This window comes from Stenella coeruleoalba (assembly GCF_951394435.1).
Source record: "Stenella coeruleoalba genome assembly, chromosome: 14".
In the NCBI taxonomy this organism is placed as follows: Eukaryota; Metazoa; Chordata; class Mammalia; order Artiodactyla; family Delphinidae; genus Stenella; species Stenella coeruleoalba.
The window spans coordinates 41,071,499-41,095,828 of NC_137160.1; positions in this window are offsets into that span (position 1 = coordinate 41,071,499).

Sequence of the window (24,330 nt, forward strand, 5' to 3'; positions counted from 1 at the left end):
CCAAATAGCCAAAGCAATCCTGAGGAAGAAAAGCAGAGCTGGAGGAATCAGACTCCCTGACTTCAGACTATACTACAAAGCTACAGTAATCAAGACAGTATGGTACTGGCATGAAAACAGAAATATAGACCAATGGAACAGGATAGAAAGCCCAGAGATAAACCCACGCACCTATGATCAACTAATCTATGATAAAGGAGCCAAGGGTATACAATGGAGAAAAAACAGTCTCTTCAATAAGTGGTGCTGGGGGGGACTGGAACTGGACAGCTGCATGTAAAAGAATGAAATTAGAACACTCCCTAACACCATACACAAAAACTCAAAATTGATTAATGACCTAAATGTAAGACCAGACACTATAAAATCCCTAGAGGAAAACATAGGAAGAACACTCTTTGACATAAGTCACAGCAAGATATTTTTTGACCCACCTCCTAGAGTAATGGAAATAAAAACAAAATAAACAAATGGAACCTAATGAAACTGGAAAGCTTTTGCACAGCAAAGGAAACTATAAAGAAGAAGAAAAGACAACCCCCTGAATGGGAGAAAATATTTGCAGATGAATCAATGGACAAAGAATTAAATTCCAAAATATATAAAGAGATCATGCACTCAATATTAAAAAAAACAAACAATCCAATCAAAAAATGGGCAGAATACCTAAATAGATATTTCTCCAAAGAAGACATACAGATGGGCAAGAGTCACATGAAAAGCTGCTCAACATCACTAATTATTAGCGAAATGCAAATCAAAACTACAATGAGATATCACCTCACACCAGTTAGAATGGGCATCCTCAGAAAATCTACAAATAACAAATGCTGGAGAGAGTGTGGAGAAAAGGGAACCCTCTTGCACTGTTGGTGGGAATGTAAATTGATACAGCCACTATGGAGAACCGTATGGAGGTTCCTTAAAAAACTAAAAGTAGAATTACCATATGATCCAGCAATCCCACTACTGGGCATATACCCAGAGAAAACCGTAATTCAACAAGGCACATGTGCCCCAATGTTCATTGCAGCACTATTTACAATAGCCAGGTCATGGAAAGCAACCTAAATGCCCATCAACGGTGAACGGATAAAGAAGATGTGGTACATATATACAATGGAATATTACTCAGCCATAAAAACGAATGAACTTGGGTCATTGCTAGAGACTTGGATGGACCTAGAGACTGTCATACAGAGTGAAGTAAGTCAGAAAGAGAAAAACAAATATCGTATATTAATGCATACATGTGGAACCTAGAAAAATGGTACAGGTGAACTGGTTTTCAGGGCAGAAACAGAGACACAGATGTAGAGGACAAATGTACGGGCACCAAGGAGGGAAAGCAGAGGCGCGAGGTGGTGGTGGTGGGATGAATTGGGAGATTGGGATTGACATGTATACACTAATATGTATAAAATAGATAACCAATAAGAACCTGCTGTATATAAAAAGAAAAAAGAAATCAAAAATAAATAAATAAATAGATGTGGAGGTTAGGAGAAAAGGATTTTAAAGGTATCTGAAGAACTGAAGGAATTAAGCAAATGAAGGATGAAGATCAGTGGTGACATACAGTGACATTTTATATAAATACAACTTCAGCAGGACTTATGAAATTCAAAAATTTAATTTTCAGCAGGTCACAAAATAAACTTTCTCAAACAAACAAAGACGTAAATGGACAATGTCAACAACCATGGCCCACAAGCAACTAAGGGTTCTGACCCTTGGGGAATAAAATCAAGTTTTGACATCAGTCAAACAATCCAGTCTAATGGACAATTCCAAATGGGTGATGTAGGAGAAAGATACATATTGATGATGGCATTGGGATCAGTCACAGCTGTTGGGGCTGTAGCTTGTTCCATGTCAGTGCATGTTAAGTCTTCTGTAGACATTACAGACGGCCACCATCTTGGACTCGGTGTAAGGAGCAAGTGGGTCTCAGCAGGGCAAGGATTGCCTTTACTAGACACCTCTCAGGCCCTCCTCAGATCCTTTCCACCCATCTTTTTCTCCTGGTTGGTATTGTAATACATTTTAGGTGCAAGTGTAATTTGACTGCACCTTCATTCAGCTGGACTGAGTATCCCTTGCTTTCTGCCATGGGGTTCTCTTCCTCTGCTCCCTGGATGTCTTGGAATATACTCAGCCATTTTGATGTTTACACAGACCTGCAGGTGCTATGGGCAGTCTTGAGCCATCAGTGCAGGAGCTAGTGGATAAACGTTTCCCTTCTCCCTGAGCAGACCATTCTGAGTCTCATTCTATTGTTCTTCAGAAGGTCCCCAACAGGGACCCACAGTGGGAACCAGTTCAATACAATCCCTTGGACTTGCTTTTTTTCCTTCCCCAAATCAACCTTGTCTGCCTTCTGTCTTGATCCTTGGGATCAGTTTCCAAAATAAACCACCTGAACACAAGTTTTATCTCAGGCTCAGCATCGTGGAGTGTCTTGAGCTAAGACAATAGAGGTCCTCTAATTTAACTTTTTTTTCTGTTTGTGTCCTCTTTCTGGATCATGGGAGTGGACGTGTATTTTCATGTGTGTATATATGCTTATCGTTAGCTGTGTTCAGACACTCCTGCTCTGGCTGTGCATTTTATTCTACTCCTCTGGGTTTTGCTTTGCCCTGTGTGCTCTATTTTTCTCCGCTGTCCTAGATTTCTTTTCCTCCCAGGAAGGCTTTACTGTGCCCCCTTATCACTTCCCCAAATGCTGGGCTCTGACATCTGTGTATAAAGTAGAACCTTTTATGAAGGCATATGTGAGATGAAATTCTTTTGCTTTCCCTTCATTTTCCATCCCTAGTAGTAACTGGAAACTGTGTATCCATTTGAAAAGGAAAAATTATTTAGTCTATTCAGACTATTTTAGAATTTATTAATGTACGGTATTTGATAATCATATAGATGGTATAGCCATCCTAATTTAAATAACCAGTTTACCCATGCTGCAATATGATTACTTGGTTTTAGAGACACAGCCTGATTCTCTACAAATAACTGTGCTGAATTGATTATTCAGGAAGATTTTATTTCATTCTAGATGGATTTGCATCTGTTCTAAACCAGTCAGTAACAATTCAAAAGAGCTACCACTTGATTTCCAGTATCAATCAGAATTCAGAAAACCAAAGCCATACATTCCATGTAGCTCCTGTACTGATTAATCAGTTAATAGTGTTATTTAAATAGTATGTCAGAGAGAGAAAAGCATATCTCCATTTATCCTTTAGCTGTGTACACATATCTGTAGCCTGTGTAATGACGTGTGTGGTGGAATCAATCTCATCCAATTAAGCTCCCCCTCAATAGTATCTTTCAACTGATGAATACCAGAGTGTGTTATAAATGGTTGATAAAATGAATGCTGAAAAACTTCTACAAGAATTTAAGTCAAATGGAATAACTCAACATCCAATTGAAAGTATACAATTGTAAAAAAATGTATCACAAAATGAGCCCCACAGAGACAGCTCCAAAAGGAAGGTGAGTGGAAAGATCCTATCTCAGATATGTATTAAGCTAGCAGAATCACAGATGAATCCAGTATCAGTGGACTTCAAGATATGTCATCTACAGATACCATAGGATATCACTTATATGTGGAACCAGCAATCCCACTACTGGGCATATACCCTGAGAAAACCATAATTCAAAAAGAGTCATGTACCAAAATGTTCACTGCAGCTCTATTTACGATAGCCAGGACATGGAAGCAACCGAAGTGTCCATCAACAGATGAATGGATAAAGAAGATGTGGCACATATATACAATGGAATATTACTCAGCCATAAAAAGGAACAAAACTGAGTTATTTGTAGTGAGGTGGATGGACCTAGAGACTGTCATACAGAGTGAAGTAAGTCAGAAAGAGAAAAACAAATACTGTATGCTAACACATATATATGGAATCTAAAAAAAAAAAAAAATGGTCCTGAAGAACCTAGGGGCAAGATGGGAATAAAGATGCAGACCTACTAGAGAATGGACTTGAGGATATGGGGAGGGGGAAGGGTAAGCTGTGACAAAATGAGAGGGTGGAATAGACATATACACACTACCAAACGTAAAATTGATAGCTAGTGGGAAGCAGCTGTATAGCATAGGGAGATCAGCTCGGTTCTTTGTTACCACCTAGAGGGGTTGGATGGGGAGGGTGGGAGGGAGGGAGATGCAAGAGAGAAGAGATATGGGGACATATGTATATGTATAACTGATTCACTTTGTTATAAAGCAGAAACTAACACACCATTGTAAAGCAATTATACTCCAATAAAGATGTTAAAAAATAAATAAAATAAAATAAAATACAACACAAATGAACATATCTACAAAACAAAAACAGACTCACAGATATAGAGAACAGACTTGTGGTTGCCAAGAGGGAAGGGGGTCAGGGAGGGAAGGAATGGGAGTTTGGGATTACCAGATGTGAACTATTATGCATAGGATGGATAAACAACAAAGTCCTGCTTTATAGCACAGGGAACTAAATTTAATAGCCTGTGATAAACCATAATGGAAAAGAATATGGAAAAGAATATATATGTGTATAAGTGAGTGACTGCTGTACAGCAGAAATTAACACAACACTGTAAATCAACTATACCTGAATAAAATTTTTTAAAAAAGATATGTCATCTTATGGAAAACTTGAGGAAGATTTAGCACTTTCTTCATGCCAGTATGTCAGTTTTAGAACAAAATATCAAAAGCTGTTTATTAAAACATTTTAATCCTCTAACATGTTTATAATGAGACATCAAAAGCTATGCCCTTTCAAGGTATCTGCTAAATATTAATCTATGTTCCAAAGAGAATGATAATGTAGCTTAGACCTAAGATTTATACTCCATGTTTTTACTTGTTTGTTAAGTTTAACTTTAGGTCAGATATTTGAAATATCTGTTTTTTCTCATCTCTCTCCCAGACAGAGACACACACACAAAAGCACATATGTACACAATATTTTGTGAATAACAAAGTTTCTATTCACTCAGGTATTAGATTACTTATTTCCCATGCCTTGTACCTTTAGACATAGATTGTTTTATAATCAGTATAAAATCATCAATGAAAATAAATTCAAATTTTTCACCCAAATGTAATACATTTCCTACCACTTAGTAACATTATCAAAAGATTACAATGTTCTCAGTGATCTCAAATGTCCATTTATTTCATTTTATGAATAATATTAATTTCAAATAGCCTATAGTTAAATTATTTAAATACCAAGCAATCCTCAAAAGTAATCCTCTAATTAATGCCCATATATGAAAGGTGTAGTGTCAATTTTGGTAGAGTATTTTTGAAGTCTCATACTTTTACTGTTAGAAAAGATATTTTAGAAAACATATTAAAATCAAAGCTTTAAAAATGAATTTCATAAATGAATAAATAGAAACTTTAAAAGAAAATGAAATATTAGTTGTTCTTAAGTCTATCTCCCACTTGAATGTGAGGTTTCACAGAGAATTTGAACCATAACCTGTTCAGCTTTATGTTGCCAACACCCAACCCAGTACCTGACAGAGCAGTGTTTAATGAATACATATGGAATAAAAGAAAGCCTAAGTGTAATAATCTACAAATTATCCTTACTACATCCATCATTTTTTTTACTTGAGGATAATTACTTAATTTTGGAATCTTCTCCCAAAATATAGAACTTTGTCCTTGACTCAGGTAAGCACTTCATTGAACAACATGATTCCATAATGCTTAAAAATACAAAAACATAAAAATGCCTCATGATTCTAGAAAGAAATCTTTGTGGAACTTGAAAGCATGTGGAAAGCCTAAACCAGAAAAACAGACACTGACAGGAATGAACAGCTCCTGGGAAAACACTGTTGAAGAGTATGAAGATGCTCCCAAGATTGTGTCTGACATCAGGGAACTGGTCAGTTCACTGACCGGAAGGAAACACGGTTCATTTTAAAGCCAAGTTGCTGGTGTGCAGATACAGGAGATACAAGGAATCGAAGAAATAGGAAGAAGAGAGAAGTCAAGATAAAGGAGGGGAACGAATTTCCATAGAGTAGAAGGAATAGCACCGAGATAGTGGCAGTGAAGAAAAGGAAAAAGTGGGAGTCAAGTTCAAATGGCATCCCAGTGCTTACCTCTATGATTCCACAGGGCATCATTGTGCCACAGTAAAGAGTAGGATTGAGGAAACACTGTAGGTAGGCACATGGCTTCATATATCTCAAAAGAAAACATTTAGAGAGAAGGCAAGCTAAGTTCCTTTTATTTTGATTGTCTCAAAGCACATCAACATTCACTGTCATGCTTAAGGCAACCCAACAGCTGTCTGTGGCCCATTCACTATCGTTCTCACTATCAGAGAAAAGATAACCTTAATAGGGTAAAGTGCTGATGTTAGTAGAGCTGTAATCAAGTGTTACATATAAACTGTCCTACACCACGATCCCAGACTTCCCCCAACTGCCGGCAAACACCTCTCTCTGCGCTCCATGCAAACTGGAAAAGCAAAGGATTTTATACGCAAATGTTACTAAGTTGTGTGAGACTAAACATTAGAATGCTAGATGTAACTTGTTCAAAAAAAACAGAAACAGAAAGCCATGAAGTTACAAAACAATTTTGCCGCGTCCTCCCCTCCCCACCCAAACCAGTCTAGCCCCTTAAATAGTTTTTTTTAAATGCTGATGAAATTGGCCTATTTTGGCAAAGCTTGCCAAATTCTAGCCTAGCAGAGGCCAGTGAATCGAGTGCCTGAGGGCTTAAGAAAAAAAAATGAAAGTCTGACTGCTATTATATATGCTAATATTTTAGGCTTCAACAAAATAAAACCCCTGATGATGGAAAAATTCTGCTCTTCTAGAGTTTTCACAGGTGTCACCCTTTCTATACTGTTTATGGACTGTAAACTCATAAAAGGACATAACAATTCCCTTTACAATTTTGTCACTTTTATTTCTTGATCCCAGACTCCAGAGAGCGGACCTAAGTAAGCTAGCCCTTCAGAGAAAGGGCAAAGGAAATTTTTCTGGGTAGTGTTTTAATATTGGAAGTCCTGCACCCTGGGAAGCCAGTAGTCCCTGGCAAGCCAGGATCTTGATCACAGTAGTTCCTGGTTTATTTGCCCCCCTTTTCCAGGGGCTATTTGCAGATGTACAGCAGAAACCTGAGAAGTAGGGAAATGCAGTTGATCCTAGCTAAGGAGCATAATCTCAAAAAGGAAGAAATGGGTAGCATTTGGATATAGGGTGGTGGTTCTCAACCTTGGCTCTGCGTTAGAATAACCTGGGGAGCTTTAAAAACTACCTGTGTCCCACCACCGCGAGCTTTGATTTAATTGTCCTGGGGTGTGGCCTGGACAAGTTCCCCAGGTGAGTCCAACGTGTAGCCAAGATTGAGAAGCACTGACATAGGGAGACATTGAAATGGTCTCCCCATGTGCTATGTTCAACCTTCAATGTGGCTATATTTTGAGTTCATGAAACTGATTTCTGTATAACACCAATTACTGATAGAAGAATATTTAAATTTCACTGTATTTGATACAAACAGTCACACAAAATAGGCTGTAAGAAGGACAACACGGACTAGTTGTACAGAGCTCCCATTTTATCTTCAACAAATGAAACCATGTGTCTATTAAGTTATCAATCTGATTCGTTGCAACTGAATAACTTAAATTATGCATTTTCATGGTTAAGCCTTTTGAAACATATGACCCTTTCATATTTCTCAACTAATAGTTAATTTCTCTTAATTTTTTGATGAACGGTTTCTTTCCAATTGACTAATTATTCCCTTCAGAATATGTTTTAATCTTTACTTAGCCCATTTATGACTCAACAGTTACTAATGAGAGTGATATTCAGAATATTTAACAACCAGTAAAGTACAAGCACTGACCAATGGCCAAGGATATGGTCCTGGCTCTAGATTAACCCTAATGGGGTAGAATTAACACATTCATTGCTGAATCAAAATGCAGTCCTGGGGGTCCTCGGCCATGCCTAAAAGGGGTCCTTGGGGGGCTTTAGACAATGCTATTTACCAACCAGAACAAATGTTTTAAAATATTTAACAATTGATATAATTTTTCCAATTTGCATCCACTGAATCCTAGCCCTAATAAAGAGTTCCTTAAAGTCTCTAATTTAAAATGTCCACAATCAGGGAAAGAACCTTGGTGAAGCCAGTGTAGGAGGGTATCAATCCAATTTCTCTCGCTTGCTGTGTGAAACCATTTTATAGCTCTCATTGTGTTTTGCATTGGGAAACCCTGGACTTTGAATTCAGGCAGACCTGGATAGGAATCCCAGCTTTGTCACTAATTGCTGTATAATCTTGGGTAAAGTGCCTCTCTGAGCCACAGTTTCCACCATTGCTTAGGTTTTATGAAGATTAAATGGCGGCAGGGGTCTAGGGTCTTATAATGTACTTTATACATGGTAGGTGTATTTATCATGATGGTAACGATTTTTCAGATTCTGTTGAGATGTTTTCATTGATCAGTACACAGCTATTCAGCTCTAATTGCTAGAAAGTTATACCTTATTATAGTTGATCGTACTTTTTGTTAAAACATTCATTGTCCCTCTCCATGGAAGGAATATTTCCTTCCTCCCAACGGACATCAAGCTTGACAATGGAACTTGCTTTGGCCAATGAAATACAAACACAAGTGCCATGCTTCACTTTCAGAGAATAGCTTGAACCACCAAAATTTACTTCTGCCTTTTCTTCTTCACCCTAAAACTATCAACATGTGCTTAATCTGCCTACACTTTACCATATGTAAGTATATCTCAAGGTTTTTTTAAGCCATGTATATTTTTCTTACCCCTTTCCCCCTAAGCTTCATGCCATCTTGAGCTTTTATCTTTTTGAAACTCTTCTCACAGGCTCTTAAAAATATTTGATTTTACTTTAGCTTTTTTGTGACATTTTCCATTTTATGGTCCTGTCTTTTTAATATAAGAATTCATCTTAATGTTCCTAATGCATCTTCTCTGGTTTCCTTAAACATACTGTTTTTTTTTTCCATTGGAACTAGTACTTCATGTCAGAATTTCATTGCCATGAGAAATGTGTGTGTGTGTGTGTGTATAAAATGTTTAAAGTTATTTGATAATAAAAAGAATTACTGCTATTAAAAAATAAAACTAGTTCAACATGGCAATTTAAAGTATTTAAAGTGGTAATAAAAATGAGGAAGAAATCTCTCTAAAGAAAATGGTATGCCTTTTGTAATTCCTCATGTATTTTAGCAAATGTTCATAAAGGATTTTGACATGATTTGAACTTTGGTAATATTTTTAAATCAAATATTTATAACTGAAAAGGAAAGGAGACATGGTCTCAATGTGGTAGATATTTAATGCATCTTAATAAATAAATTCATAAAAGAGTCCATAAGTACACAGCTTTTTGTGCAGTAGGTGAAACTTACCAACGTGAACAAACAAAAACAGTAAAACAATATACATAACCAGATCCTAATGATTAATCTTGGCAATAATGTTTAAAAATTACAAACACCACTGTTTTAAAGGACAAACCATATTTATAAAATGCATCTGTCATTCTGATTCTATCAGAAGGGGAAATAATAGACATATACTAAACCATGATACGAGTAACATTCAGGATCATGTTTTATTAAATCTATTTGCTAAATTTATTGAGATTGGATAAGATTCAAGCACCATCTCAAGGCCTGAAATCTGGATGAAGGATAAAAAACAAAGTTAATAATAAATGGCAATGTCAAGTTAAGGTGTGATGGCTAATGACATGTGTATTATGGCCTGTCTTATTTAACATCCATGTTAATTATAGGAGTGGCCAGTGTGTTAATTAAACTTGTAGATGATTCTAAATTAGGAGATGCTGCAAATACCACTGAAAACCAAGCAGTAATTGTAGAAGTAAAAGGACTTCATGAGCAAAACTGCCATTAAATAATACTGAAGGAAAATAGATCAGTAAGAGTGAAGATTTCAAACGCTCTTGCTCTCACTTTCTGATTTTCTGAGGCAAAAACTAGGCATAAATCATAAAACAAGCATAAAATAACTTTTGAGGCTAATGACCTTTTACTCTGAAGTAAGATCACAAATACCTTTCTCTTTTAGAGCTCATCACTGTCAAGTAGGTACTTAAAGCTCTGCTTAGAGAACAGCTTAGTGTAATGAGTTTCACTGTGTTTGATTGAGGAGGCTACTGATTTGGATTCGCCTGGTTCATATACTATACTCTAGTACACAAGTCCTTATTTTGTTGTCTAGATACTTACTCCAAATTCTAAAGAATGAACTCTGGCTCTGAACTGCCATCCCTGGGGTCTGGATTTCTACGACCTTTGTCTTCTTACCAACCTGTTTGTCTGAACCTTTGCCTACTATGCGATCTCTGACTTGCCTGGTGCGCAACTCACCTTGCTCCTATCACTGGTGCAATTTCTGGCTCTCTCATTCCCCCCACGGGGGCTCTGTGTGGTCTCAGCGCCCTACCTGCAGCCTTCACAGTGCTCGGGTGTGCTCCTATCGCCACCTGATAGCTTCCAACTAAAAATAATAAAAATAGGCTAATGTTCCTGTAAAAGTAAGCACATATAACTAAGGAAAACCGATTTGCATCATGCCACCCTTCCAAAAAAGAATACTCAAATGTTCAAGAAACATTTGAGTAAAAGCAAAACAAACATAACCATGTCATATTAACACTACCTAGAAACTACCTGATTGTCGGTAAGTTATAAGTGGAAGTGAAGGTCTGGTTCTTGCATGTTTTTGGTTTTTTTTTCTTTCGGTATGTGGGCCTCTCACTGCTGTGGCCTCTACCGTTGTGGAGCACAGGCTCCGGAAGCGCAGGCTCAGCGGCCATGGCTCACGGGCCCAGCCGCTCTGCGGCATGTGGGATCTTCCCGGACCGGGGCACGAACCCGTGTCCCCTGCATCGGCAGGCGGACTCTCAACCACTGCGCCACCAGGGAAGCCCTCTTGCATGGTTTTGATCATCCATTATTGCATATTCTTGGGAGAAAAGCAACTAGCAGTAACATTATCACCAAAGAAGAACTGGGCTGGTTCCACACAGACATATGATAAAGACATGATTGTAATGATGGAAGTATTAGCTATTGCTACAGTGGTAATTGTTTTGCAATGTATAGGTGTATCAAATAAACACAGTGTACACTTTAAACTTACACAGTGTTGTATGTGAATTATATCTCAGTAAAGCTCGGGGAAAAAGATATGGTCTTGAATTACAAGTGTGTTCATAGGAATGCTGTATAAGAAAATAATTGAACAAGTATGAAATGGTACATTTATTACAGTCAACAAGTTTCAAAAATATACATATACACACACCATATAATTGAATGAAAAAGCAAGTTACACTATGGTATGTATAGTATGACCGAGCCATTTTATATTTATATATTTTTTGTGCATGTGACTTCATACCAAAGTGTTAATGACATTCATCTTTGGAGATTAGGGTTTGGGATGAAGACAAAATTTATATTTAAACAAATTTGATATTTGTTAAATTATTTTTATTATGACTACAATCACTTTTGTAGTATAAATTAAGGTTATCCCTATTAATTTTAGAAAAATTGAAACAAAAGATACATAATTACAGAACACAGGTATATAGCTACTCTTCATATTGGGCTGCATTTCCCGCTACAAATTTTTTATGCTTACATATGATTGTTTGGGTATATTTGAGATCATATACAGATATTTTATAACTGATGTTATTGGGTCTCATTCATCAGTTTATTCATTTGATAGTCATCACCTTTGTATGGGAAGCTCTGGTTCATATTGTGGTGAATGCAAGAGGAAAAAAATATTGAGAGAAGAAATCTGCCATCCAAATACATTTTATTTACCTAATTTATTCATTCAGCAAGTATTTATTGAGGGCCTTTTATGTGCTAGGCACTGTTCTAGATGTGACAGGCACAGACGAGGTAATCTTTTGTTCTTAATGAAAAATAGAAATCATCAAAATCCATTTGACATGTCTTAGTGTTAAAATGAATAAAGACATGTCTGGTCTTCAGATAACATAATAGGCATTTAGTACACTATGTTAAAATTTAAAAAAAAATTTTTTAAATGACTAATGTTTTTGTTCTCTTGAGTTTAAGGTCACAATCATTTAAATTTCTTCCAGTGAACATATGCTAGCAAACTCACGCCAGCTGACTTAATGAGTAGAAGATAAATGTGTTCATTGATGGAAGAGAAGGGGACCAACAAAAAGACACATGTAGCCAGGAAATGAATTCAGTGATCACCTTTGTTCCAGGTGCCAAAAAGTGGGACGAAGGCAAGACCAAATGGAAGAAAAGTCAGAAATTAATATCAATGATAATATGGTAACTATAAACAGATTCTTTCTGCTATTTGCTTTGATATTCTTGATTGCTCCACTTTCTTGGGTTGGGGAGTTGGCTTCCCCGATGACAACTGCAGCTGTTGATAGGCTGGAAGGAGCCAGAGATCATGGTGACAAAAGAGAGGCAGTGGTCCAGGAACCAGGCAGGTCCTGGCAGGGGACTGGGGCAAGGCAATGAGAAAAGTAGGCGTGCTGAATTTCAAGGGAGGGACTGAGACATCAAAATATACAGCAGGTGGTCACTGTAGATGGGCTACAACATGGGAACTATGTCTCCAGAATAAAGTGATGGCTTAGTTACTAGAGCAGAATATGAGGCTAGGGAGACACTGAGTTCCTGGCTTGACTCCGTTTTTGTTCCCCTCGACAATTTGGTCCCAGAGCTACCGATGTGGCTTACTCGGCAAATAGAGTTTCACTCTACTCAGCTATGGAACCTAGCTTTGGGGGAAGCTCATTAAATAGGGTGGTCACACTTCTCAGTGGTATGAAATCCAAGAACTTGTAGGGAATTGGAAAATCATGGTCCTTAGAGTCATACTTTTCTAGCTTTTTCTGATGACCAATTTGCGCTAATGATCTTCTCTTGTTGAGCCATTTTTCTCCCCACACTATGTTGCTATTCTGAGGACCCCCTTTTCCTTTCTTTTGACTTTCATTTTGGATTAAACTGAGAATCATATTGAAAGCATTGTGATGGTAGAGATCATTCATTATAAATCAATAACTGTGTCAAACAAAAGCTAACAACTGCTCGTCCTCTATGAAGAGTTTTAGAGAATTTTATACTCTACTTATGCTGGATCAGTTAACTAGATAAATTGGATTTAATATAAAAGACATTTTGTCCTCTCGAGATAGTCAGGATGCACTACGTGCTCAAACCCAGGGACTCCAATCTGAGCCTTGGGTATGTTGAGGTGCCCTGGAGTTGTACCAGGTACTGATCGTGGGTACTGACTTTGTATGTCTTCCTCATGTTATTGGTCAAATTTAATTTCCCAAAGGTCAGAAAACTCAGATTATTTGCATACCTTACCCTTGAATAGAGAAGATGTCAGTCATCTGTTTTTCCATTTATTCAGTTTATCCTTTGGAACTTCTCAACTGGTGATAAACTTCATTTGGTATAAGTGGAAGGAGCTTGAGTGTGTTGGTTTTGTTATAGATGGCTATTTGTAAGTATGCAGAAACCAAATGCCACCTGGGAAGTAAAAATCACTTTTTCCAGTGCAGTATTTTTAATTATGTCTTTTCACCGGAGCTCCAGGGCAAAAGTTCCATTTTTCTGCCTGCTCATTATTAGCAAAACCCACAAGGACAAGGTTTTCTAATTTCACATTTTTAAGTGAATTTAGCATGCAAAGTGCTCTGAAATGACATGAGATATGTAGTTAAGATTTTACCTAGGCTCTGGAGTTTCTTTGCTTCGCACAAATCTTTACATTTTACCCAGACTCACTGCCCTCTGTTCACACAGGAATATGTAACCACACAACCTGCCTGTTACTGAAAGTGTATTCAGTGGGTTTGTTGTGATTATTGTTTGTATGCTACACAAATTTGAAACATATGATAACTATTATGAGCTCTATATGTATATTGTTGCTGTTTGTTTTCATTTGTGTTAAGTGTGATTTAGTGCACCTTGAAGACTAGTAAACGTTTTGAAATTAATTAACCTGAAAGCAGTTTGAATTTACCAGTCTGGGTTCCTACTAATACACTGGCTAAGATATTCAATAATAAATGAGAGGAGAGTGGAAGTGGTGAGATTCCAAGGAGAGAGAACAAGGATTCACGCCTCCTGAGTTTGTAATCCCTGTCCTGCCATTGTTTTCCTCTGTGAACTTGAGTCTGCCCTTCTTTGCTTTTGTTTTCCTAGCTTTGGCAGGAGAGTAATAGCAAGTCCAGGCAGTGTGGTAGTGAGGGTGAATGAATGCCCAGAATGTTCTCTGGGAGCCTCAAGTAAAACACACGATATCGCATGTGGAAATTATTATTAGTTCATTCTTCATGCACTTTTAATCTTTGCCCTCTAGGCTCAGACTGGCAGCCAAGGCACCAATTACTGTCGATGGAGCTGTTGGTTCTTATGATGTGAACACCTGTCCTCCAGCAAATGAACTGAGATAATACGTACCAATTTACTATAGGTGTCATATACCCTACAAATTGAATCTCCGAAATACACTCTGAGATGAATAATAAATGACACTGGGTTGAAATGACAGGAAACAGACTCAATACAATTGCTTGGGCTTCTGGGTCCACTCAGGCTGCTGCTGAAACGCCGAGCCAGACCTCCCTCAGCATTCTGAGAGCTAAGGGGCCATCTGTATGGGGAAAGTTACTGCAGAATTGCAGGCTTCCCTGAGACAGCCTCGGGCTGATTCATTCCATCAAGCCAGGGCTTGGCAGACTCGGCCCTGCACTGTTCATCAGTTAAGACAAAACTGCAACTGGATACAATACCAGGGGCTCTCAAATTCATATTTAAAGAAACATTCATTAGGTACTGGATGACCTGCCCCATATAGACTGTTGCCCTGAAATTTACAGGAGAGAAAATTTCAGAGTGAAAAAGGGAAAGAAATAGTCTAGGCTAGTGGTGGAGTGAATGAGCTTCAAAGGTCAGATGCTGGTGTGAATCTTGGCTCCACTTTTATGAGCTGTGTGATTTCCGGCAAGTTCCAAACTAATTTATGTAAACTTCAGTTTCCTCATTGGCCTCTAAGCCAGGAGCATACCTAACTTAACTTGCCATCATATCCCCGAAGCCTGGCACATAAGGTAGCACACAGTAGGTGCTGAAAATCCATGGATGATTGAAGGTTTTTCTGGAGTCGTTTTTTACTGCTTGTTACAGCTACTGATTTAACAGCCAGGAAAGGCATGGGTGGTGCACAGCCCTCTGTATCAAGTCACCCCTGTGCTTTCCCTGTAGTCTCTATGGGAACACTGTCTAGGAGAGGGAGGAAACAGGTTCTTTAGCGTTTGGCTTTCTTTGCCTGAGCGCCCAGCCAGGAGGTTAAGCATAATGCTTTAGCTTGTTCTGTGCACATCAAACCTCCTCCCTCAAAGAAGGTACGGTGCAGGGCCAGAGCTGCATCTTTTGATACATTTCACTTATTCATATATTTATGGAATTGTATATATGTAGAATTTTGTAGTATCTCCGATGGCTTCCTCTTAGCTCGATAACATGGTTTTCAAATAAATATGGGCCTAGTAGCTCGAATGGCTGTATTTGACGTAGACACATAAGTATGTACAATTTTCCTTTCTTTCCTGTTTTCATTACACGTTAATCAGTCAGAACTATCTTGATCCAGATACCTGCTTTCTTTTTTAATTGAAGTATAGTTGATTTACAATATTAGTTCAGGTGTACAGCATTGTGATTCACTATTTTCATAGATTAGAATCCATTTAAAATTACTACAAAATATTGGCTATGTCTCCTTGTGCTGTACGATATATCCTTGTTGCTTATCTATTTTGTACCTAGTAGTTTGTATCTCTCAATCCTGTACCCCTACTTTGCCCCTCCCCATTTCCTCTCTCCACTGGTTCCCACAAGTTTGTTCTCAATATTTGTGAGTCTGTTTCTGTTTTGTTATATATTGGGTTGGCCAAAAAGTTCGTAAGATATTATGGAAAAACCCGAACGAACTTTTTGGCCAACCCAATACATTTGTTTATTTTTTAGATTCCACATTTAAGTGATAACATCCATAAGTAAGTCTTTCTCCATCTGACTTATTTCACTAAGCATAATACTCGCTAGATCCATCCACATTGTTGCAAGTGGCAGAATTTCATTCTTTTTTATGTCTGAGTAATATACATTGTGCATATGTACCACATCTTCTTAAGCCAGTCATCTGTTGATGGACACTTAGGTCGCTTCCATATCTTGGCTGTTGTAAATAATGCTGCTATGAACACTGGGGTACATGTTTCTTTTTGAATTAGTGTTTTAATTTTCTTCAGATATATACTCAGGAGTGGAACTGCTGGATCATATGGTAGTTCTATTTTTAGTTTTTTGAGAAATCTCCATACTGTTTTCCATAGTGGCTGTACCAACTTACATTCCCACTAACAGTGTACTAAGGTCCCCTTTCTCCACATCCTTGCCAACATTTTTTATTTGTGGTCTTTTTGATGATAGCCATTCTGATAGGTATGAGGTGATATCTCAGTGTGGTTTTGATTTGCATTTCCTTGATGTTTAGTGATGTTCAACATCTTTTGATGTATGTCTTCTTTGTCTTCTGTATGCCTTCTGTATGTCTTCTTTGGAGAAATATCTACTTAGCTCTTTGCCCATTTTTTAATCATTTTTTGATGTTGTTATTGAGTTATATGTGGTATTTATGTATTTTGGATATTAACCCCTTAAAAGTCATATCATTTGCAAACGTTTTCTCCCATGCAGCAGGTTGTCTTCATTTTGTCGATGGCTTTCTTTGCTGTGCAAAAGGTTTTAAGTTTAATTAGGTCCCATTCATTCAGATACTACTTATTTTCTATAGTCATATCCATTTCTAACATCTGGTCAGGGAGAAAGGTGGAGCAGAGAGTAAATGCCCAGGGAAATAGAAGCAAGGCTATGAGAAGAGACAAGGGTACTACAGTAATGTCAGTATTTTTAAAACAGACAAGCACTCATTATTCTACCCACGTTTAGTTTGTTCTTCTTCTTCAACTAATACCTAAACTCTAAAAAGACAAAGTCTTAGTTGTCTCTTTTTGGTTTCTATGTAACCCCACATGGTGCCTTTGCTTTCTTTTGTAGGCTCATCATTTGCAGCGAGGGCTGTTAATATATATAAACTCAGAGAAAAGTGCCTGTCCTGCAGTCAATTCCCATGACTGAGTTGGTGGTGAGCATACAGGCATGAAAGGAAGAGCTCCTAGGCCCTCTGCCTGGGACCTGGAGCTGATAGTCTCCCATCTCATAGGAGGACCCTTGAGAGTATTTGTGCACTGCTCCTCTTCTGTTCTTTTCTCTTCCTTAAGTCTTCCTTACCTCCACCTAGGATAAGCCCTAAGAACCTTCTATTTTCCACTTCCTTCTAACTTACCCCATCTTTTCCATCACTGCCTCTACCTGAATCCCCTTCCTCTATCTCATTCTTTGACTACTTTAAGACACTGCACAGAAAATCTCATGTAGGTAACTTCTCTCGTCCTTCTCTCATGTTCTGAGATCTTCTCTATGTCTGGACATCTCTTTAGAACTTATTTGTCAATCTGTCCCTGTTTCACTTCCTCACAGCTCTGCAAAGTGGCAATTGGTAGCATTAGATTACTGTGTTAAATATAGGATAGCAGGAAAGAGGTCTCTTTATTGATTAGTTCTCTTAGCAAGTTATTAATTTCTCCACGCCTCCATTTTCATTACTTAATATTTCATCCTTTTTTAATGCCCTCCAATCTCTAGTCAGCACCTACCTTTGGCTGAATCTAGCAGAAAGCCAGCTGACAGAGCATCCGGAGAACCACAACCTGCAGGTCTTGGCCACTTGTGAATAGAACAGGGCAGGGTTGAGGCATCAGAAGGCAAACCAGCCCTGGACCACTACACAGCACATTCATGCTTGTTTATATAGGTGTCTCTCCTCTAAGAATGTGAGCTGCCCAGAATCAGGAACTGCATTTCTTCGGCTTTGCATCCCCTGCTCATTTCACACAACCTCAAATAAAATGCAAGCTTAATAAACACCTATGGGTGAACTTGCTAATGGAAATGAAGTAGTATCCTTTCCAGGAAACACATTTGCATCTTCAATTAGATAGTTCTGGACCTGTAGGAGTCCATGATGTCAGTAATGGGTCCTGATGAATGTGTAGTGTGGCGAAGAGGAGACTGGAGAAAGGACCAACTAAGAATTATTCACAGTTTTTCAAAATTCCCTACTAACCTGGACAAAGGACAAGTTAGTTTGATAGCACAAAAGAGGAATGAGATATAAAAGAGCACAGGATGTCCTCGAGAGAGGACGGGGCAGGGCGGGGCAGTGTCATGGTCCTGAACAGACAGACGTGGTGTAGCATGAGTTCCTGACATTGACATTAGTGTAGGGAAAGAGGCACTGCCATGAAAATGAATATACAAACCATGAAGCTGGTATCAAAGACAAAACCACATTTAATTCACTTTGCAACATTGCTTTGGATCAACCTCATAAGTTCCCCCCACCCCACCCTATATAAAATTTGTTATATTCTTCTCTGCAGCAAAATACTCTATCCTGTGTTTACAACAGTACCTGGCACGTGAATATGTGTTGAGTGAAAATTATGTAGAGGGGAAGGAAGTTTAAGTGTAAAACAATATCTCCATGTAGGTTTACTTTAATCCTGAAGCCAGAGTTATAAAAGCATGTGTAGCTAGCAATCTTTCTGTACTATTTTTCCTTTAAGAACAGTCACACCCTGTCTCTGAGGAATCATGGAAAAGAGTCACCAGCACGTATTACTTTAACCCTCTTTAGCTTAGGAAAAGGTAAGTAGGAAAATTTAGCTTAGATCTCATTCCCTAGATACACTGTTCTTTATATCTGTGACACATTGTATTATATATTCACCAATTACATTTCCCTTTCATTTCTGTGGAGTAAACCATATCCTTCTCATTCCATTACTTTTGGTTTGGTCGCTTGATGTGCCTTGGCCAGTGGAATGTGAGCAGATATGATATACAGTCATTCCTTGCTATCCATCAGGGTTTGGTTCCAGGACTCCCTTGGATATCAAAATCCAAGGATGCTCAAGTTCCTGCATCCACCATACAAGGGCTGACTGAATTCCACATCTGGGCGCATCTTTAGATATGCTTATTTAGTGTCGGTTTTGTATCTTTTATGCCCACCCTTTACTTGAAAAGAGCATGACCCAGACAGTAGTTAATTCTTTGAACTTGGTTCCAAAATGAGAAAACTAACAGAGAAGAACTGAACAGAACCAATCAGAGCCACAGCTGACTTGCTGACCTCAGGTATTTGAACAAGAAGTAAGTGCCATTGTAAACTAATAAGGTATATGTATTTGATTGCTGCTGCTGTAACAAATTACCACAAACTTAGCAGCTTAAACAACACAAATTTATCTTACAGTTCTATAGGTAAAGTCCAACATGTGTCTCACTGGGCTAAAATCAAGGTGTTGGCAGAGCTGTGTCCATTTCTGGAGGTTTTAGGGGAGAATCTGTTTCCTTGCCTTTTCCAGATTCTAGAGGCTGCCCACATTCCCTGGCTGGTGGTTCCCTCCCACCCTCTTCAAACCAATGACACTGCATCTCTCTGACCATTTTCCCACAGTTACATCTCCCTATGATTGTCTTTTTCTGCCTGCCTCTTTCACTTTTAAGGACTCTTGTGATTTCACTGGGCTCATTCAGTGATTTAGGATGATCTCTGAACTTTAAGGTCAGCTGAATAGCAACCTTAAATTCCCTTTGTCCTGTAACCTTAACATATTCACAAGTTCTAATGATTAAGACATGGACATCTTTGGGGGCAATTATTCTGCAGTATGAGGTTGTAATCGAGGATGATGTTGCTAAAAAACCAGAGACCTAGCAACTACTTTGTAAATGTACATAAAACAGTGGCTTCCGGTGGTTGTTTGAAGTCGTAAGATAAAACATATAGCAGAGTCGCATTGACTCTGATGGCCTGGCTCTGTGTCTTACACTGTCTCTAGCTGTGGGACCTTGGGCAAGTCATTTACTTCACTCAGTTTCTTCACCTATAACGTGGAAATACTCAATATTGGTGCATATACCTTGCAGGGTTATTGAATGGATCTAATAAAATAATGTAGTGTAAGGATATATATATATATATATATAGTGGGCCAAAATGTTCCTTCGGTTTCCAAAAGATGGCTCTAGTAGCACTTAGTTGTGTTTAACTTCATTTGAAACAATTTTGTTAGATTGTCTGTGACAGCTGTCATATCAGCGTGCATTTAAAAAAAGACCTATCAAAATTGGTGAATTTTTGTGTAGCCATTTTAATATTGAAGGTGGAAGAAAAAAGCAACATTTTTGGCATATTATACTTTATTATTTCAAGAAAGGTAAAAACACAACTGAAGTGCAAAAAAAAAGATTTGTGCAGTATACGAAGAAGGTGCTGTGACTGATCAAACATGTCAAAAGTGGTTTGTGAAGTTTCATGCTGGACAGTTCTCGCTGCATGATGCTCCACAGTCGGATAGACCAGTTGAAGTTTATTGTGATCAAATCGAGACATTAATTGAGAAGAATAAATGTTACACCACGTGGGAGATAGCCGACATACCCAAAATATCCAAGTCAAGCGCTGAAAATCATTTGCACCAGCTTGGTTATGTGAATTGCTTTGATGTTTGGGTTCCACATAAGTTAAGCGAAAAAAACCTTCTTGACCATATTTCCGCATGTGATTCTCTACTTAAACGTAATGAAAACATTCCATTTTTAAAACAAATTGTGACGGGCAATGTAAAGTGGATATTGTACAATAACGTGGAATGGAAGAGATCGTGGGACAAGCGAAATGAACCACCACCAACCACAATGAAGGCTGGTCTTCATCCAAAGAAGGCGATGTTGTGTATATGGTGGGATTGGAAGGGAGTCCTCTATTAATGAGCTCCTTCAGGAAAACCAAACGATTAATTCCAGCAAGTACTGCTCCCAATTAGACCAACTGAAAGCAGCACTCAGTGAAAAGCATCCAGAATTGGTCAACAGAAAACTTATAATCTTCCATCAGCATAAAGCAAGACTGCATGTTTCTTTGATGACCAGGCAAAAACTGTTACAGGTTGGCTGGGAAGTTCTGATTCATCCGCCATGTTTACCAGACATTGCACCTTCGCATTTCCATTTATTTTGGTCTTTACAAAATTCTCTTAATGGAAAAAATTTCAATTCCCAGGAAGACTGTAAAAGGCACCTGGAACAGTTCCTTGCTCAAAAAGATAAAAAGTTTTGGGAAGATGGCATTATGAAGTTGCCTGAAAAATGGCAGAAGGTAGTGGAACAAAAGGGTGAATACATTTTTCAATAAAGTTCTTAGTGAAAATGAAAAATGTGTCTTTTATTTTTACTTAAAAAACCAAAGGCACTTTTTGGCCCACCCAATATATGGATATATATATATATATATATATATATATATATATATAAAAAACTTCATTCTTTTCTTTTTTATTATTATGACTGAATAATATACCATTATGTGTGTGTGTGTGTGTGTGTGTGTGTCTATACTACATTTTCTGTACTTGTTAACTAGCTGATGGACACTAAGGTTGTTTCTGTATCTTGGTGGCTAATTTTTAAATTGAAGTATAGATGTTATACAACATTATATAAATTACAGGTGTTCAATGTAGTAATTCACAATTTTTAAAGGTTATACTCCATTTATAGTTATTATAAAATATTGGCTATATTGTCTAATATATCCTTGTAGCTTATTTTAAACCTAATAGTTTGTACCTGTTACTCCCCTACCCCAATGTTGCCCCTCCCCCCTTCCCTCTCCCCACTGGTAACTACTAGGTCGTCCTCTATATCTGTGAGTCTGCTTCTTTTTTTTGTATTCACTAGTTGATTGTATTTTTTGGATTCTACATATAAGTGATATCATACAGTATTTGTCTTTCTCTCTCTGACTTATTTCACTTAGCTTAACGCTCCCCAAGTCTATCCATGTTACTGTAAATGGCAAAATTTGTGTTTTTTATGGCTGAGTACTATTCCATTGTTTGTATATATATATATATATATCACATCTTCTTTATCCATTCATCTGTTGATGAATGCCTAGGTTGCTTCCATATCTTGGCAATTGTAAATAATGCTTCTATGAACATTCGGGTGCATATACCTTTTCAAATTAGTGTAAGACTTCATTCTTTTTCCTCTGTAATAATATATACACAATAGGTTGGTAATAGGGTCATCAGATTCAATCTTGCCGCAAGTTAAATGGACCATGCCTTCTGTGTCTATGTATGTACATTTGTGAGCTTATAACTATCTTATGAATACAGATTCAGCTAATTCTCTTTTCCAGTGAAAGAGTAATTCAGCTTCCAAAGATGCACACCATCTTCATTTCTTCACCAATGAGAACTTTAAAAAAATATTCAGTAATAAATGGGTAAAATTAAGAAACCAATTTCCATTGATGTAATGTTCAATGTTTTCAGATATGTATATGCCTGTGTGCATTTCTGTTCTATATTGTAAATTTTTTCTTCTATTTAATCTTCCGTATCATATCACAGCATGGTCTTGACATTCTAACTTTTCAGTTACATAGGTTTTTCAAGAAGAAACTCACTAATGGAATGACAATATAAAATTGCTTTTTCATTTTGTTGGGGGTTCTTCTTGGTGTTCATTGCCTGACCATCTTGGCCAACTCCTAAGGCATCCTTGGCTAAGTAGCAGCTGTCTCTCCTAATGGCAGCTGGAAGATCTTCTTAATATTTTGGCATCTGCAGAATGGAAGAATTTATCTTATCATTCCACATATGTTCATGGGAGATCAGAATATTATAGATACCTGGAGAGTTTGTGTCTTTCTACATATTTTATTATTTTTGCCTGGTTTTACATATGCTTTACTATTTAGATGTGTTAAATTGAATGCATTCCTGTGTGTTTATACTGGCATATATACACACAAGTATAGGTGCTGTTGTTTAAAATCAAATTATGATTCTTGTCCAGTGACAGATCCACATTTTTAGTATGCTATTTTCAAGAGATCACAAATTTCTTGGTTGCAAGTTGAAGTTTTTCAGCAAAGCAATGCAATCAGAGAAAACTATCACTTGTGAAAAATGTCTTCACATTCAATATAGGAGCCTACAACCATTCCATGGATTTTGAAAGCATGCTATGCTGTGCTAAGCACAAACATGAGAATTAGTCCAAAACATGACACTAATAAACCAGAAAGTCCTATAATACTCAAATTAAAACTTCAGAAGAAGAAGAATAGCTAAATTACATACAGTGTGCCATAACGGTGCTATATGCCCTCAAAAGTAAAAGGATTTAATCTTTCTGAGAAAGAAGTCATCTTGATAATCATTGTTTAATAAGATGAAAGATCTCTATTGCCTTGCCTAGTTCTGTTCTCTAAAATTAAATATTCTAAGTTTGTGTAGTTCATTTTGATGCTAAACCTTATATTGCTAGGTTTCATAATGATTGTTCCAGTTTTTGATTTATCATATTAGACAGTACCTATCTAAAGTAAAAGAATAAGTTATCAAAGACAAATATATTTTAAATAAGTTACACAAGCATACACAATAATTCATATTTTATAAAAAACACAAAAGGATATACATTAAAACAGTAGAATGGTTATCTGGGGAAGAATGGAAAATGGGACTATGGGAAGACACTAAAGGAATACATAAATTAATAAATGAATAAAACAAGGGAGTATTTAATGTGCTGTGAATTAAGGAGCATGATTAACTTAACCTGCACCAAGGGTTCAAAAATATTAATTTGTTTGCACTTTAGCCTCTTTGGGGGGCAGTGGTTCAAGTTAGGATGCAAATTATAATATCCCGAGGTACTTTTAAAAAATGCCCACACTTGTACCCAACCCCTAGATTTTCTGATTTAATAAGTCTGGGGTAGGAATTAGGAGTGTGAATTTCTTGTGACTAAATATTACAAAGTGAACACATCTGTATACCAGTAATCCAAAACATAGAACATTACCAGCATTTCAGATGCCCTTCTCTTTGAAAAGTAGTATTTTTAAAAGCTCCAGATGAAATTCTAATGTCTGCATAGGGTTGAGGACAATTCTTCTGGCTCAAACTCAGGCTGATGCCTTCTTTGCTCATGCCTTTCTTTCTCTTGCATTTCT